Source organism: Cervus elaphus, chromosome 15, assembly GCF_910594005.1.
Source record: "Cervus elaphus chromosome 15, mCerEla1.1, whole genome shotgun sequence".
Classification (NCBI taxonomy): Eukaryota; Metazoa; Chordata; class Mammalia; order Artiodactyla; family Cervidae; genus Cervus; species Cervus elaphus.
In genome coordinates, this window is record NC_057829.1 from 57,177,304 (window position 1) to 57,189,044 (window position 11,741).

An 11,741-nucleotide genomic window follows, 5' to 3' on the forward strand; every position below is an offset into this window, starting at 1 on the left:
GTGGTAAGGCTGTGCTGAGGGGAACAAGTGAGAATCGATATACCAACAATGTGAGCCTCTTGTCCACTAGGATCCCTGAATACTGTGAGTTAATTTAGGGTACAGCTTTCTGGCTACCTTTACCTTCTTCTTTCTGCTCATTATTACATGTTTTGAATTTTTTACAATGACATGTATTATTTATGTTTGTAAACTAAATTCAGGAGGTAAATTACTTCTGACAGACATACCAGACCCAAAGAATGTGTTGCTTTGCTCCAACAAAGAAATGACATCTTGAAGAGCAGCTAAGTTGGAGTGACCCTCCGATGAAGCTGATAATCCACTGTTATTCACCAAGATCCAACTGCCTTTTGCAGACTTAACTGAACAATCCTTTAGAGAGCAATTGGGGTTAAGATCGCACAACTGATAAATATCTGACCATAATTCAAACCCATTTGCTGGGCCCCAGAGTCTAAGTGGAGGTCCCGCACATGCATGAGACCTCTGTATCGAGTTGCCACTCACAAGTCTTGACTTGCAGCTCTAGCACTAGAAATTTGGGGAAGGCAATGGTAGCCCACTCCAGTACTCTTGCCTGGAAAATCCCATGGACGGAGGAGGCTGGTAGGCTGCAGTCCATGGGTCTGGAAGAGTCAAACAGACTGAGCGACTTCACTTTCACTTTTCACTTTCATGCATTGGAGAAGGAAATGGCAACCCACTCCAGTGTTCTTGCCTGGAGAATCTCAGGGACGGGGGAGCCTGGTGGGCTGCCGTCTATGGGGTCGCACAGAGTCGGACACGACTGAAGTGACTTAGCAGCAGCAGCAGACAGTGGGAAAGTACAAGGGTTGGTCAAGGGGAAGGTGAGGTAGGAAAAATGGGAGATGATGAGGCTGGTGAAACAAGAAGTCAGATGATAGAGCTCCTGAATGGAGAAAGAGGGTAAGAAGGACAAAATGGTGTTTCAGAAAGATGAAACGACTGAATGGAAAGGGACGGGGAAGGCCTGAGAAACTAGAGGAAATAAATAAACTGACATGAGTCGGACACGACTGAAGCGACTTAGCAGCAGTAGCAGCAGCACTAGAAATTAGTTAGTCCCTCTTTTTGGTAAGAGAATACATTAAAAAAAAAAAAATTACCCTCTCCCAAACATTAAATGAATTGTAAGGTGGATACCAAAGTAAGAACCATTCATCCTGTGATACCTGGATGATCTCTGATGATGTTTGAATCGTGACCAGCTTTCCAGGCGGTTTGGTAACGAATCAACATCCTTAACGGCCCAGACGGGCGCGAGCGTCGGGGTTGCTGAGCGGCCGAGTGTCCACCGCACTCCGGCCTCACCCGCGCCTGGAGCCCCTGTTCCCCGGACTCGGACCGCGGAGCCCGGCAGAGCGCCAGGAGAGACTGTGACCACGACAAATTCACTTACAAGTTGCCCACTGAGGGTGGGAAGAGCTTCGACTCTGTGGCCAAACTGCAGAACGCGAGGAGCTCGGAGGAAGAGCGAAGGGTTTCACCCCGGAGATGGTGCACCAAGGCGAGAGCCATTGAGCGGGGGATGTGGACACGGAGAAGGCCCAGAATGCTGACAGCAACTCGAGACATTTCGTGACAGTTTCTGGTTGTTCCTCACACAATGGGGCTGCAGGTCCCTTTCACAAGCGGTGGAGAGAGTGCAGAGGCGAATCTGCAGAGGGCGAGCTCGGGCCTTCCCGCTGCAGAACCAGGCAAAGAAAATTATCAGGGATAAAGAAGGGACATACATAATGATAAAAGGGTCGATTCCCCAAGAAGCTTTAACAGTGTTTAACAGGGATGGACCTAACAACAGAGTCAAAATTTGTGAGGCAAAGATGGATAGAATTACAAGGAGAAATAAACCAATCCACTATGACTCCAACACCCCTCTATCAGAAATGGACAGATCCAGCACGCACAAAATCAGTAAAGATGTAGCTGACAGGAAGAGCACCAGCATTGATTGTATCTGTTGACATCTATAGATTACTTCATCCCAACAAATGCAGAGTATATATCTTTATCAAGCTCACGTCCAACATTCACTAAGATAGACTACATTCTGGGGCAGAACACGGACTTTAACAAATTCAAAAGAACAGAAATGTAATACTGTACACCACAGTGGAATTAAACTAGAAATCAAAACAGAAAGGTAGCTGGTAAACCTCCAAATAGCAAAAATTAAATAATATAGTTGATACGTAAGTGAAAAAACAAGTCTCAAGAGAAATTTTAAAAAATTTTATTAACTAAATGAGAATACAGTTTATAAAAACTGGTAGGACCAATAAAAGTGATATTAACAATATGGAAAATATACAGCATTGAAGGCATGTATTAGAAAAGAAGAAAGGTCTAAAAGAAAAAAGATCTAAAACCTAAGCCTCCACCTTAGTAAACCAGAAGACTAAATCCAAACTAAATAGAAGAAAAGAATAAAAATGAGGACAAAGATCAATGAAACTGGATATAGGAAATCAATAGAGAAAATCAAGGAAAGCAAAATGGTTCTTTGAAAGATCATTAAAACTGATAAACCTCTAGCCAGGCTAACCAAGAAAGAGAAGACACAAATTGTTAATATCAGACACGAAAAAAGGGCCACCACTATTGATCCCACAGACATTAAAACAACAATAGAGGAATATTATTAACAACTCCATGCTAACAAATTCTGTAGATCTTTTTAAAGAACCAAATTTAGATATTGCTCATTCTCTCTATTCTTTATCATTTCTCTAATCTTTTTTATTTCTTTTCTCCTATTACCTTTGGGTTCAGTTTTCTCCTCTTTGTCTAGCTATTTAATGTAAACGATTGATTTGAAAGCTTTCTGAATCATTATTGTATGCTTTACAGCTATAAGTTTCCCGCCTAGCACTGCTTTGGCTGTATCTCATACTTTTTGATATGTTGAATTTTTATTTCCATTTTTCTCATGCTATTCTCATTTCCCTTGTGATTGCTTCCTTGACCCATTATTTAAGTGTATGTTGTTTAATTTCCACATATTTGTGAGTTTTCTATTTTTCTTCTATTTCTAGTTTTATTCCATTGAAATAAAAAAGGTACTCTGTATGATACCACATAGAAGATAGAGTCTCAGCTAGGATAATGAGGAAGGGAAATAGGAGATGGGCTTGATAAATATTTAGGGTGTCAAATAGGCAAAATGTTTTGGTTGGTTGTGTGTAAATGGTAAGAGAGGGAAAGCAGAGGACAACACCCTGGGTGACCAGGTAGGTAATATTCTTCCTAATTAGAAGTTCCCTCTGGTGTCCATTCCTTTGTCATCACAAGATGGACTGAAATACGTAATTATCTGTGTGCTTATTTAGTGGTAGTCTGTCCCTCTAGGCTGAAAATGCAGTGGAGTGGAACCATGTCTGACTTTATTCTTCCTTATACCCCTAGCACTAGCAAAGTGAGAGACACATAGTCAGCACTGAATAAAAACTGTCCAAAAAACACACAGAATGGGAAAGGGAATACACAGGAAGAAAAGATATTTTAAGAGGTTCCTTTTTGGACATGGTGAGTTTGACAGACTGTGCAAACATCCAGGTGGCAGTTGGAAATGAGTCTGAAAACTCAGAAGATCTGCTTTGGAGATGAGGATTTGAGAGTTACCAGCATTTAATGAAAGCCTGAAAGAAGAGCATTAGGAGCAGGCCCTGATAAAGTTCAACATTTGAAAGGATTTACTTTCTTCTACCTCTTGCCTTCTGGAAATGCACCTTCACTGTCCCGTGGCAGTTCATGGAGCCGGTGTATCACGGTTCCAGGGAGAAGCCACCCACACCTTCACGACTTTTCCAGGGAGACATCATATAATATCTCACTCCCATCTGTTCGCCCCAGTCCTTTAAACAACCCTTGATTTTCAGATAACTCTGTTCCATGAAATCTCCCTGCACTGGACTATGGAACAGCAATTATTCTCAATATCCTGGACGTGAAATAGGAAATTGCTACTCTGCTTAATCAAAATGTAGAAATCTTACTTTTTCCCATTTCCTTTTCCAGTTAGATACCTTTGTTTGTTGTCTGTCCACCCTTAAGGCCAAATGAGGCCTGTGTTGATACAAATACCTGTTTTCTATTACTACTTGGTTTACTATTTCTGTTTTGTTGACTGTGTGTTCAGTCACAGCAGGGTCTGTGTACTTTAACCTGGTGCCGACCTTGAAGGAATCACAGGCTATGTCAGGGCGACGGGACTTCCTAACTTTCCTAGGACCAGTCTGTTGAAAATATTCACTCTATAACCAAATGACATGTCAGACTTCAGGTTTTGCTTCAGATAATGCTCATCAAGGAAGGACCAGGTTCCTCCTGCCTGTCCTCTCTGACATCCTTAGTTATACTGGCTTTATCCTCACACTTGTCATCTCATGGACAGGGATGGTTATCCCACCACCAAGTTTTGTGTCCCCAGGAAGATGGGGCAGGAGGAGGGGGAACAAAGGAGAAAAGAAATTTCCTGTGCTAAGTCTTATCATTTCATCCCAGAATGGAAGTCCTCCCTTGTGGTTTCTACCTGCATCTCATTGACCACCTGCAGCTTAAAGGGGGCAGAGATCAAGATTGTAGTTTTTATAGCTTCTTTTATAGCTTGGAAGGAGATGGGTGAAATCAAAGTTGAGAATTGCCAATCAAGTCTTTCACATTTAGAAATGAGCATTCATTATTATGTCTGCATATTTCCTAAAATCCTGTGAACATATCTTAAGCTAATTTACTCATGCTGATGTTGATTTCTATTTGCATAATTCCTAGAGTAATCTTATTTCAAAAATTTCCACTCTGTAAAATATGAAAAATATTATCCATCCTTTTTTATTTTCAGTTTTGATGTCAAAAGTGAGCTAGAAAAGGAATTGAAAATATTTCTAAATAGATGCTAGTTCTGGGTGAATAAGATACATTTTTCTCCACGTTATTTCTTAAGTTAGTTCCAAGAATTTTTGCCAGTGCTGGCAAGAATTTTTTTGGTTGGCAAGCAACAGTACCGAGGACAATTTTGCCTGTCTTTCCATATTTGTGCCTGCTTGGCACATTGCATAAAAATAGGAACTGATGCAGCTGTGAAGTCAGAGAACGTGTTTTATGGATGGACTTTTTTCATGGAGAAGTGCTTTGTCTCCCTCTGGTGGATAAGTGTATCTTTGCAACATCAGCGATAATTCTCAGGCACTGTTTTAATTTAGGATGTCCAGTGGTGCAATAATCCCAATATGTGCTGGATGTGTGCACGCCACACACACACAGTCACTCACTCAACACACTCATTCACTCAGACTGGTCCCTGGGAAAAACTGTCAAGTAATTTCAGCCTGATTTTGATACCCTATGTGTTTACCAAAAACTTTCTCACATATTTTGTCATTTAATTCTCTCAAGAACTTATTAAAATGAGTATTCCCTCTTCCCGTGAGTACAAACACCTGCCTAAGAACACAGAGCCCTAGAGTAAATTAGGGGCACACAGACCCTGATTTTCCCTGCATCTTTTTGCTCATTAAATCTTACATTGCCAGAATTGGCTTCCTTCTCAACTTGTAATCTTTTCCAAAAAACTTTCTCAAATTCCCACTGACAATAGATCGATTTTAGTTATTAAAATAAGATCAAATTCTGCCTCTCACAATGGTTGACCAGATGTTTCTTCGCCCTCCCCGAAAACAACTAGAAAAGTACATGCTAATGAAAGACTGAAAAGGCAGGCCAGGGAGTGATAAATAATATTTGCAATGAATATAACTGACAAAAGAACTCAGATCAACTCTTAAGACTCACTAAGCAAAAGACTGGCAGTACAAAAAAAAAAAAAAAGTCAGAACAGGAGACTTCTTAAAAGGGAATATTAAAATAGTAACTATACAAAGCATAGCTCATCTTCATTAAGTATACAAATAAATACAAATCAAAACTACAAAGTATTCACCTGCCATACCTATCAGAATGCTAAAAATTGAAAAGACTAACAATGCTAAGTGATGGGGAAAAATTACAACTCTCATACCCCTCCCCACCAGGCCACTGGTGAGGTGGGGTGGGGAGGGGTATGAGAGATGGCATCTCCTAAAGTTGAAGATACATGGATATCTATGACACAGCAATTTCACTCCCAGGTTGACCCACAGAAAGGCATATAAGTGTGTACCCAAAGACGTGTTTAAGAACATTTATGGCATTATTTATAAATAACCAAAAACTGGAAGCCTAAATTTCCTTCAACAGTAGAATGAATAAATGGTGATATAGTCATACAATGGAATTCTGTATAACAATGAAAGTGGAAAAAACTATAGCTACATACATGATAAATAGGTAATCTAACATGAAATTTTGCACAAAGTCAGGCACAAGCAAATTATATTTTTAAATTTTCATTTATATAAAGCTCAAAGCAGGTAAAATTAATCTATGGTCTTTCCATGGCTACCGATAAAATGGCTGTTTACAAACACAGTTCTCTAAAATTTTATCAGTTTAAAAGGTTTTTCCAGTTTAAAGGATCCATCATAGCCATTGAGGAGTAGGGTCTTAAATAAGACATGAAAGATGTCCCCAAAAGATTGTACAAAGGATGCAGCCCTCACAGGATCTAGAAAGTTTATTTGCAAAAATAATCAAAGTAAAGGCCCTTATTATACTGGTGGATGCAATGAAAGTTGACATGATAAAGGCCCTTTATGGATTGGGATCCCTTATGATAAACTCTGCTGAGAGCTAGTGGGGCCAGTCAGAGACTGTTCAGAATCCCAGTCTATTCAACTGGCTTCCAAATGTACACCATAGGAGTACCTTCCAGACTACAGAGACCAAGAAGAGTTTTCTCACTGATAACAAACCAAGCTCTCAAAACGTAGAGCAAGATGCCTAAGAAGATCAGGTAGAATATTTATGTTTTAAAGGCTCAGGGAGATAATGCAAGTTCCTCCTGGAAAGGTGTCTGGGTTTCTCACGCCAGCAGACTAAAACCAACATGGGTGCTCAGAGCACTGGGTGGCCTGTTCTTATGTGTGCAGCCCAGAGGAACGTGTCTTCACTCATTAAGGAGTGGGTTTCCCTGTGGGACCACTGCATGGTATGAACGTTTGCCTCCTGTAAATTTCTCAGTTGCCTGAGAAATCTGTAACCAGCTGGGAGGAGCTTTTTGTCTCTGTTTTCGGAGCTAAAAGCTCTCATGTTATGTTCACTTTTATTCCAGTAAACTCAAAGCACCCAATTCAAGGAAAGACACCAGGTTAACTTACCTAAGTACCCAGTCCAAACCTTTTCAGGTCTTTCAACTGAGCAGCCTTTCCAGTGTCTTCCAACTGAGAATTCAGGTACCTCTTCTTGAACGGGCTTCCCTTGTGGCTCAGCTGGTAAAGAATCCTCCTGCAATGCAGGAGACCTGGGTTCTATCCCTGGGCTGGGAAGATCCCCTGGAGAAGGGAAAGGCTACCCACTCCAGTATTCTGGCTTGAAGAATTCCATGGACTGTATAGTCCACGGGATCGCAAAGAGTTGGACATGACTGAGCGACTTTCACTTTCACGAACCATCTTCAGTTCAAGGAAAACCTACTCCTTATATAGCAAGGAGTTTACCAACCACTGAGTAAAACTCAAGAGTCATCAACCAAGACAGGAGAGACTTACCCAATCACTGAGGAGGTGGATGCGTCTTCTCTAAAAAAGTTTCCATATGTCCTTTAAGCCCATCTCCTGACCTCCGTCTCCAGGTAATCACTGACCTTCCTTCTCACTGTAGTTTTGCTCTCCTGCTGGCTTTAGTTTGCATTTCCCTGATGACTCATGATGTTGAGTATCTCTCCATGTACTTGTTGATCATATCTTTGAGTGAAGCATCTACTGAACTCTTTCCCAACATTTTTGTCTTGAGTTTCTCATATATTCTTACATAGAACTCCTTTGTCTCATTTTTGTATTTCCTCCCAGTCAGCAGCTTGCCATTTTCTTTTTTCATTTTCTTTTCTTAAAATGGTGTCTTTTGAAGACAGTTTCAAACTTGAGAAACTTCAATATGTCCACTTTTTTTCCCTTGGATGGTTATTGACTTTTGCATCCTAAGAAATGTTTGCCTACCAAACTTTGAAAAGATTTTCTGTGTTTCCTGTAGAACTTTTACAGTTTTAACTTTCTAATCTTTAAATCTGTAGTCCTTTTTGAGTAAATTCTGTACATACTGTGAGGTAAGGGTTAAGGTTCACTTTTTTTCCCCCAATAAGGATATCCAGTTGTTTTTGATCCATTTGTTGAAAAGCCTACTCTTCCCCATCAAATACCATGATGCTTTTGTCAAAAATCAATTGAAATCAACATAGGGCTCTTTCTCTGGACTCTTTCTCTTCCTTTGATCTATATGTCAATCTTGGGCCAGGACTCACTAGCTGGATTATAGTTGCATATAAACCTTGCTATTAGGAAGGATAAATTTGTTCTTTAGATGTACATTAGCTATTCAGTGTTCTTTGTATGTCCATGCAAAATTTAAAGTCAGCCTGTACATGTTTGCCTGTGAGAATTCTGACAAGCACTTCTCTAAGAATCTATAGCTCAATGGAGAATGTATATCTTATAAACACTGGCCTACAATCCATGAATATGATGCATTTGTACTTTTATTAGGGTCTTTCCTTTAGCAATGTTTTGAGGTTTTCAGGGTACAGGTTCTTCACATTTAAAAAATTTTTGCCCCTAAATACTTTTTTGGTGCTCTTATAAATTATATTTTAATTTTGTAGATGGCACAAATTGACTTGTTGATATAAAATTGATGTGTTGATTTCCTGCAGCCTTGTTAATTCAGTTATTAATAGTAGCACTTTGTAGTCCTCAATTATTTTTGTGTGTGCTCATGCCATCTGTGAATGGTTTTGCTTCATCCTTCCCAATCTCTATTGTACTGACCAGGACCTCATTTACAAGTTTGAAAAAAGTAGTGAGAACATACAACCTCATCTTGGTGCAACTCTTAGGGTCAAAGTACTCATCAATATATTATCCTTACATATTATGTCACCAGTAGGTATCCTTAAATTCCCTTTACTAGCTTGAGGAAATTCGCTTCTATTCCTGTTTAATGAGAGCTGTTAGTATGAACTTTGTAAAATGCTTTTACTCTACCTATTGAAATGATTATGTGGTTTTTACTCCTTAATTTTGTCACTATGGTAAATAATACTACTCATAATTGATTTTCAAATATTGTACCAACCTTGCATTCCTGGGAGAACCCTATTACCATGTAATATTGATATAGTACTTGCAAATCAACTGTATATTCTTTTATACATCACTGGATACAAATTGCTAACATTTTGTTTAAGCCTTTCAGGACTCTTAAAAGGGTAATAGGTTTGGAGCTTTCTATACTTGAAATATCTTTTTTGGATTTTTTTTTTTTTTTGAGGTTGGTAGAAGGGTAATGCTGACCTCATACAAGTGTTCCCTCTTGTTTTCTAAAATGTAAAATTGCTAAAATTTCACCCTCAAATGTCTGATATAATTTACCACTGAAGCCATCTGGGTTTGGAATTTTGTGGAAAAGGGATTAATTCACTTTAAGACAGATTAAGGGAATATTCACATTTTCTATTTCTTTTCATGTCTGTTTTGGTCATTTGTCTCTTTCAAGATATGTACTTCTTTCATCTAAGTTGTCATATTTACTTGTATGTAACATCTAAACAAAGAGAACACAACCCAGACCTACCTCTGGGTGAGGCCCAATTCCTGACTACACAACAACCATGTTACTAGCAGAAACTTGATCAGGTATTTAGGGGTGAGGAGCCATGACATCTGCAACCTGATGAAAGAGAGGGAGGGAGGGAGGGAGCAATGTGTGCAGAAAATGTGATTAAACTGGTGAATACAGTGGGGAGGGCACGATACTATTTTTCCAACTTTTCTCTAGATTTAAAATTTTTCCAAAAAGAAGTTAAATGATATATTCATATTCCACAACCCAGTGATTTAAAGAAATGACCAGAAAATCACACACAAACTCTGCACAAGGAGTTTTATCATGGATCAAAGTTTGAAAACACCGTAAACATCCCACAAAGAGGATCAGATAAACAAACTACAGTATAAGACATGAAAAACCCAACAACAACAACAACAAATATCACAATTTTCCCAAGATTATCCAATATAGACAGACAATGGAAGGAAAAAGTCATAACACTGAATACAAGACCCCAGTCTACATGCAAGAGGAAAAGACTGCAAAGTAACAATGCAAAAAAAAAAACCACCACCAAAAACCCACGACTGTCTTGGAGTGGTGGGGTCACAGGAGAACTTGACTCTTCTTCATAATCCTTGTTCAGAATTTCTTGAAGGATTCCAGGTCTTCTCATCACTCCAGGGGCAAAAGGAAGGAGAACTTAAATTAAGGGCAGGTCAGGAGGTGTGGGTCTGGATTAACTCCAAGAGGGAGGGAGATCCTGCATGCTGTGGTGGTTAACTGGTCACAGGAGAGCCCAGTAGAGGGGAAATGACACAGGCCAGACAGGACAGCCACACAGACTCTGAGACCTGGTTTTATTCCCTTTGAAACAGGCAAAGGTTGGGAGACCAAGGTGGTTATCTGCGAAAAAATAAAGCTTCACACAAGTGTAGGTAACCACCTTTCTACTTTGTTCCACAGGTACCTTAATAGACTTGGTACCTATTATTACAGGAAATCCCCATAGAACAATGAGAACTAGTGATTAAAGATCAAAGTAAAGGACAGGGAGATAGTAAAGGACAGGGAAGCCTGGCGTGCTGCAGTTCATGGGGTTTCAGAGTCAGAAGCGACTCAGCAACTGAACCACCACCACCTACTATTACAAGAAATCCACATGGAACAATGAGAACTAGCGTTTAAAGATCTGAGTGGAGGTTTGAATCTGTGCTTCCCACACGGTCCTGGGCAAACTGTTCAAACTTTCTGAGCCTATTTTCACCTCTGAAAACCTGGGATGATGATGATGATGATGATTTTAATCATCCTCCTCCCATTTCAAAAAGATTACTGTGGAAGATCAACTGTGGGAGATGTCTGTGTGGGTGGTCTATAGTCTATGAAGTACTTTACAATGTCAGTTAATGTTAACTTAGGGTATGAACTATTCAAAATGCTGTTACTATATTTGAAGAAAGAAAAGTAGCAATTCATACTGCCAATAAGCTTTGCCACAAGACACCATGGAGTGTTCCATGTTTAGGCTGACAAGGTCAATGAAGGAACATCGGACGGGCAGCACAGAATACTAGGGATCCAGGAGCCTACGGGGTTAAGAGGGCAGAAACACCCTTACAAGGGAAGATGAGTATGTGAGAATCCTTGATTTCCACTATAAACATTCTGCAAACATGGGAAGGAGACCAGGTGATTCCCCACACACACTGCATCGTGAGAGAGGGGAAACTGCACCAAGTCACAAAGTCTGGGGTGGCTCGTGGCCTTCAGATGGTGCAGCCGTGTCTTCCCGGGCACAAAGCTGACTGTGTGCCCTGCTCTACTGTCCTGGGTTGGAAACTGACTAACAAGCAGATTTCCTCTTGAAAAGCCCTGTTGAGCCAGCTGGTAACCACCTGAGTAGAAAGATTATTTTGACCAGGGAGTAAGAAGCCAGGGATCGGACAAGGTATTTGCTGGAGATGTGGCAGGAAGATGCAGAAACCTAGCTGTAGAGGAGAGAAATATTTTTTCTACCT

The 11,741-nt window shown here is 40.1% G+C and overlaps 1 long non-coding RNA gene across 1 annotated transcript; it reads left to right on the top strand.

Moving 5' to 3' along the window:
• The first annotated feature begins 1,785 nt into the window (after positions 1-1,785).
• On the top strand, positions 1,786-10,904 carry LOC122708732. Its single transcript, XR_006345295.1, has 3 exons — positions 1,786-1,796; positions 7,346-7,352; positions 10,774-10,904. It is a non-coding gene; the product is annotated as an uncharacterized LOC122708732 (long non-coding RNA).
• The last annotated feature ends 837 nt before the right edge of the window (positions 10,905-11,741 follow it).